Below are 7,958 nucleotides of genomic sequence, written 5' to 3'. Positions count from 1 at the left end.
TATTATTTAAACTTTCATTAAATAAGAAAGTAGATTCGCTACTACCAATCTGACAATCAGTTGTGTTATTGATGACGTCATAACAATCAGAGTTCTCGGTTCATCTTAAAATATAAAATAAATCACAGGCTCACAGCAAGTAGTTTATATTATAAAGTATAGTTTCCACCAGAGGAACATGAAGGAACTTTTGTGTTTCTGTTGCTTGTTGCTTAAAAATGTTTCGCAAAGTTCCTCAAAGTTCCTAAGTGTTTCTTCTTGTTTCGACAACAAATGTTGCATGTTTGCGATTGTTGGTGGTTTCCAGTTTTAGCGGTAAACTTCAAAAGAAATACGGCAACAACAGGCAACATAAACATATTGTTGTCTGAGTGGAAACAGATACAGCAACTTGTAGTGACTTGTTTTTGTCTAGTGCAGCTCGACGGCGAACGTGGAATAATTTATAGTCGGTCGGACGTGTGAAAGAATAGAAAAATGCCGTTCATGTGTCATGTGGACAAATGAGTTAGTACTCGAATTAATCGAAAACTATAAGCTTTGTGAGTGTTTATGGAATACAAAGCACGCCCAGTATAAATGTAGAAATGCGAAACACGATGCTTGGACAACATTGGCAGAAAAAACAGGCTCAAATATAAAAGAAGTGAAAAGAAAAATGAAAAATGTTATTGCACAATTCTATAGAGAAAGAAAAAAATATCATACGTTAAAAAAGTCGGGAGCCGGCGCCGTATTTATTTCAAAATGGTTTGCTTATGAAGTCTTGTTGTTTCTTGCGGGCAGGAACAAAGTTAGAAAATGTACTGAAAAAGGAATAACTACAAGTGAGGTACGTATTTTTTTTGTTTTATTTGTAATTTTTATACAAAGTTAAAAATTATTTTGCCATGGAACCATTCCTTCGGGTGACATAAAATATTGAGCAAATTCATCTCGAACTTGTTTAGCTTCCAACGTTGAATTACGTGCTTGTTTTTGCAGTGATGCAAACATATTGTTCTTTATTTCGTTTCTCCAAGAACCTGGGATCCTTTCGCCCGTATCTTTGTCTTCTGAATCAAAGGTGCCAGGAGGTGAGTATGACTTTCGGGAATGTAAACTGCTTCTCAGAAAATTATGGAGATATACACATGCAGCAACAACTAATTCCACTCTGTCGGGTTCAAGTAGCATGGGTTTTCTTAATACCCTGAACCTAGCAGACATGGTTCCAAAAACGTTCTCAGAAATACGCCTAGCGCGTGACAAGCGGTAATTAAAAATTCGTTTTGAGGAACCTTTCTCTTGAGTGCCAGGGTAAGGTTTCAATAAGTTTGGTGATAGGGGAAAAGCGTCATCTCCTAGAAAAACAAACGGAACAGCTTTTGTTCTTCCTGGCAATGGTTCTAATTCAGGCAAATTGAGCGTGTTTTGATATAACATTTTTTTGAAATGAGTACTGTCAAACACTCCACCGTCGGATATACGACCTTGGCTGCCCACATTAAGATACATCACCTCATAATTTGCGTTGGCCACAATAAATAACACCACACTGAAGAAGGACTTATAATTATAAAATTCACTGCCACTATGTTTTGGTGCTTGTATCATAATGTGTTTGCCATCCATAACCCCGGCACATTTAGGAAAATTCCAAAGATTAGCGAATTGATGTCCCGTAATAAGCCACTCCTCTCTACTCTGAGGCATCTGAAAAATTAAAAACCGGTAAATTTGTTTAATCAAAACTTCTCTCGCTTTAAATATAATTTGTATTTCATATTAAAAGAGTAAGAAGTAAAAATATATTTTTAATTTTCAGGGTGAAGATGATGGGTCAGACAGCAGTGCAACGGACAGCGGGGAAGTTGAATCGCAAGATTCCAATATAGCAGACGAGGCAGATGCAGTAACTGATTCTTCTTTTATTGTTGGAGAGGCGAACAATGACGTCGACACTCTGAACAAAACTGTTGCTGCTATTACTGAAACACCTACAAAGCCTAATGAAAACAGAACCAGATCTCCAACGCCTTCCACAAGCAGCACTACAAAAAGTAAACAGGGACCTAGGCTCTTTAAAAGTCCAAAAACAATGAAGAAAAGACAAGCTGATGTGAAAACTGACGAACGACAGGAAGAGGCATATGTATTGCTGAAGCAGCTACAAAATAAAAAGCCACGTAATCGGTTCCAAATTTTCGGCGAACTAGTTGCTTGTAAAATCGAAAATCTTCAAAATGAAAACGCTAAAAACACGGTAGAGCATTTGATCTCTAATATTTTGTATGACGCATCTATGGGTAAATACGATCAGCCATTTCCATGTTATCAAAGTTGGCATACACCTTCGGCCAATAACAACACAGCAAGATATTATTCAGATAACCAGAACTATTACTCATCCAGTACCAATGATTCTGTAACATCACCAGCCTCAACAACACACACACCTATGCCATCCCCAAATAGCTCTTGTTATGAAACTAACTATCTTCCCCAAACAGAGACAAACAATTCGACACTCTCAAAAGAAAAGCAGCCTTGTAGAAATCTTCAAGAATCATCTATATCTGATGCGATACGTCTGGCCATGTCAGATGCAGGACTTGATGTAAATTACTGATAAAATATTATTTGTTAAAAAGAATATCTCTTTAATTTTTTAATTAGATTTTTTAAATTTTTTATTTAGAATTTAAATAGAATATCGTGTTAATTTTTTTCTCACACTTCAAAAAATTGGTTTTTATTAAAATTTAATAAAATGTCTACTACTAATTACATTATGTCATTTGATTGAAAAGCTGTATATCTACCGAGGTATCTACTTACCTTAAGTTTATCCTTCAGAACTTCAGCGATTACTTTACATACTTCTGGTATAATTCTACTAATTGATGATACCGAAATTTTGAACAAGTACATCAAGGAATGGTAAGAATCGCCTGTTGCAAGGAATCGCAGTGTGAGCAGTAGTCGTTCCATTGGTGAAATGGCTTGTCTATAATTTGTATCTTCTTTCTGTATTTTGGGGGCAATTTGACATAATAACCATTCAAAATCGGTGCTGGACATTCGTAAAAAATTTTTGACACTACCATTATTTTTATTATTTCCTATGTATACATCGTCTTTTTTTAATACATTGAGTAGATGCATGCCACCATATTCACTTCTATCACAGAGACTTTTTTACGATTATAAAAAATTGCTTCCACCGGAGGAACAAATAGCAACATGTAGCAACATTTTTGTTGCCTGTGTTTCTTCTTGTTTGTAAATTTAGGAACTTATTAGCAACAAATGTAAACTTTTTATTTCCACTGACAGAACTTTTTGTTTCCGGTCGTTTCTGATAACTGAGAGAGAGCAACTTAGTGTTTCCACCGCGGTTGGTAAACATGGATCAAGATGATGAAATAGCTGCAGCAGCGGCGGCCTATATAGTGTTGTCGGCAAAAAAGAAAAAAAGAAAGCACAAATGTTGGGTGAAACCAAGTCTCTGTGATAGAAGTGAATATGGTGGCATGCATCTACTCAATGTATTAAAAAAAGACGATGTATACATAGGAAATAATAAAAATAATGGTAGTGTCAAAAATTTTTTACGAATGTCCAGCACCGATTTTGAATGGTTATTATGTCAAATTGCCCCCAAAATACAGAAAGAAGATACAAATTATAGACAAGCCATTTCACCAATGGAACGACTACTGCTCACACTGCGATTCCTTGCAACAGGCGATTCTTACCATTCCTTGATGTACTTGTTCAAAATTTCGGTATCATCAATTAGTAGAATTATACCAGAAGTATGTAAAGTAATCGCTGAAGTTCTGAAGGATAAACTTAAGGTAAGTAGATACCTCGGTAGATATACAGCTTTTCAATCAAATGACATAATGTAATTAGTAGTAGACATTTTATTAAATTTTAATAAAAACCAATTTTTTGAAGTGTGAGAAAAAAATTAACACGATATTCTATTTAAATTCTAAATAAAAAATTTAAAAAATCTAATTAAAAAATTAAAGAGATATTCTTTTTAACAAATAATATTTTATCAGTAATTTACATTAAGTCCTGCATCTGACATGGCCAGACGTATCGCATCAGATATAGATGATTCTTGAAGATTTCTACAAGGCTGCTTTTCTTTTGAGAGTGTCGAATTGTTTGTCTCTGTTTGGGGAAGATAGTTAGTTTCATAACAAGAGCTATTTGGGGATGGCATAGGTGTGTGTGTTGTTGAGGCTGGTGATGTTACAGAATCATTGGTACTGGATGAGTAATAGTTCTGGTTATCTGAATAATATCTTGCTGTGTTGTTATTGGCCGAAGGTGTATGCCAACTTTGATAACATGGAAATGGCTGATCGTATTTACCCATAGATGCGTCATACAAAATATTAGAGATCAAATGCTCTACCGTGTTTTTAGCGTTTTCATTTTGAAGATTTTCGATTTTACAAGCAACTAGTTCGCCGAAAATTTGGAACCGATTACGTGGCTTTTTATTTTGTAGCTGCTTCAGCAATACATATGCCTCTTCCTGTCGTTCGTCATTTTTCACATCAGCTTGTCTTTTCTTCATTGTTTTTGGACTTTTAAAGAGCCTAGGTCCCTGTTTACTTTTTGTAGTGCTGCTTGTGGAAGGCGTTGGAGATCTGGTTCTGTTTTCATTAGGCTTTGTAGGTGTTTCAGTAATAGCAGCAACAGTTTTGTTCAGAGTGTCGACGTCATTGTTCGCCTCTCCAACAATAAAAGAAGAATCAGTTACTGCATCTGCCTCGTCTGCTATATTGGAATCTTGCGATTCAACTTCCCCGCTGTCCGTTGCACTGCTGTCTGACCCATCATCTTCACCCTGAAAATTAAAAATATATTTTTATTTCTTACTCTTTTAATATGAAATACAAATTATATTTAAAGCGAGAGAAGTTTTGATTAAACAAATTTACCGGTTTTTAACTTTTCAGATGCCTCAGAGTAGAGAGGAGTGGCTTATTACGGGACATCAATTCGCTAATCTTTGGAATTTTCCTAAATGTGCCGGGGTTATGGATGGCAAACACATTATGATACAAGCACCAAAACATAGTGGCAGTGAATTTTATAATTATAAGTCCTTCTTCAGTGTGGTGTTATTTATTGTGGCCAACGCAAATTATGAGGTGATGTATCTTAATGTGGGCAGCCAAGGTCGTATATCCGACGGTGGAGTGTTTGACAGTACTCATTTCAAAAAAATGTTATATCAAAACACGCTCAATTTGCCTGAATTAGAACCATTGCCAGGAAGAACAAAAGCTGTTCCGTTTGTTTTTCTAGGAGATGACGCTTTTCCCCTATCACCAAACTTATTGAAACCTTACCCTGGCACTCAAGAGAAAGGTTCCTCAAAACGAATTTTTAATTACCGCTTGTCACGCGCTAGGCGTATTTCTGAGAACGTTTTTGGAATCATGTCTGCTAGGTTCAGGGTATTAAGAAAACCCATGCTACTTGAACCCGACAGAGTGGAATTAGTTGTTGCTGCATGTGTATATCTCCATAATTTTCTGAGAAGCAGTTTACATTCCCGAAAGTCATACTCACCTCCTGGCACCTTTGATTCAGAAGACAAAGATACGGGCGAAAGGATCCCAGGTTCTTGGAGAAACGAAATAAAGAACAATATGTTTGCATCACTGCAAAAACAAGCACGTAATTCAACGTTGGAAGCTAAACAAGTTCGAGATGAATTTGCTCAATATTTTATGTCACCCGAAGGAATGGTTCCATGGCAAAATAATTTTTAACTTTGTATAAAAATTACAAATAAAACAAAAAAAATACGTACCTCACTTGTAGTTATTCCTTTTTCAGTACATTTTCTAACTTTGTTCCTGCCCGCAAGAAACAACAAGACTTCATAAGCAAACCATTTTGAAATAAATACGGCGCCGGCTCCCGACTTTTTTAACGTATGATATTTTTTTCTTTCTCTATAGAATTGTGCAATAACATTTTTCATTTTTCTTTTCACTTCTTTTATATTTGAGCCTGTTTTTTCTGCCAATGTTGTCCAAGCATCGTGTTTCGCATTTCTACATTTATACTGGGCGTGCTTTGTATTCCATAAACACTCACAAAGCTTATAGTTTTCGATTAATTCGAGTACTAACTCATTTGTCCACATGAACGGCATTTTTCTATTTTTTCACACGTCCGACCGACTATAAATTATTCCACGTTCGCCGTCGAGCTGCACTAGACAAAAACAAGTCACTACAAGTTGCTGTATCTGTTTCCACTCAGACAACAATATGTTTATGTTGCCTGTTGTTGCCGTATTTCTTTTGAAGTTTACCGCTAAAACTGGAAACCACCAACAATCGCAAACATGCAACATTTGTTGTCGAAACAAGAAGAAACACTTAGGAACTTTGCGAAACATTTTTAAGCAACAAGCAACAGAAACACAAAAGTTCCTTCATGTTCCTCTGGTGGAAACTATACTTTACACCAATACCGTATGTTGTACAATAAGTCAATTAGCTGCATGCGACGGGTTTATTTCGAAACAGACAGCTACCGAAAAAAACACCAATATCCTGATATGACAACGAAAGCACAGACAGAATGCCCACTCTGTTTGAAAAAATAAGTAAGCGCAGACGGAATCAGCCATGTTTTCAACGGAACCAGTGCTGTTCAGTGACATTTTATCTGGTGTGCATATAAAAATTAACTCGGTTTAATTTATTTAAGGCAACTGTAGACATAATATGCACTATTTTATTCGTACTTTTAGTTGAAGAATAGATTAAATTATTAATCTCTAAAAATTTAAATTACAGTTCTGTCGTAGGTTGTCACAAATTTTTTAATTGGAGTCTATGTTTCCGTTTAAAATATGGCGATCTCGTGCTGACACACTTCAAAGGCGGCATCTGAGAGTGGGCATTCTGATTGTTATTTAGTCTGTGACATAGTACATAAAAAAAAGTCTGTGACGGAAGTATCACTCACTACACTATTTCTAAGGTGACTTTTCGTGGTGCATAATTTAAATGTTTTCGGATGTTGCTTGTACTGTCTTCTCTTTCATTGGCTAAGGACCTAAGGTTTAAATTATTTAGGATACCGCAGGAAGATAAATAGTCAGAAATATTTTGTATCTTCTGCATACAAATGATATCCTTGGAAATTTCAATAACAAATGGAATTTTTATTATGATATATATTCAATCCCCATCTATCACAACAGCAAATTTCCCTTGGCAAAGTTTGAATAATTGATCGTTTTCTTCCTCTTACTTGAAAGATTTTTCAATCTCGCGTGGTGGAACAATTTTTTATAACTTAATTTTTAATTGAACTGATTTTTTTTACTCATGTTTGATGTTTCGTTAATGCTGTTTTTTCTTTGAGTTTACTAATAATAAATTTTTGTTCAGTCGTTTTTTAATCTTGGAACTTACTTTAAAGACGTTACAAGCTTTTCATCAGTTTCATTTGGCATTGCATCTATAAGAGTAAACGATGTGTTGAAGCTCCTCTCGATTTAGACGGAAATGTGAGAACATTGTTTTTACTGAACATTTTACAGGTACCTACTTACTTTTCAATATCTTTATTTCTGCACACCCACCAGTGGCGACATAGTATTTTATCCCTGCTGCATCACATATTAATTTACTGTGCACCTTAGCGTAAGGTGCACAGTAAATACAACATGGTATAATACAAATATCCTGTCATTCAAATTATCAAACAGGAAATAAGAATAGCGGGAGAACACAACTAGGAAAAAACATAAGTAGTGCTTGTGTGCGACTAATTGACTTGCAGCCTTGCTTTACGAACACACACAAAACAGCAGCAATTAATAAATGGGTGCAAGAAAGGTCTTTGGACTTGTGGTGGAGAAATGCACAGGGCAAATACAGACTAGAGAGTAGATTAAGGACAGCCAAATTCACAGC

This window comes from Diabrotica undecimpunctata, chromosome 8 (assembly GCF_040954645.1).
Source record: "Diabrotica undecimpunctata isolate CICGRU chromosome 8, icDiaUnde3, whole genome shotgun sequence".
In the NCBI taxonomy this organism is placed as follows: domain Eukaryota; kingdom Metazoa; phylum Arthropoda; class Insecta; order Coleoptera; family Chrysomelidae; genus Diabrotica; species Diabrotica undecimpunctata.
The sequence above is the reverse complement of the archived record's forward strand: the minus strand, read 5'-3'. Positions refer to the sequence as shown.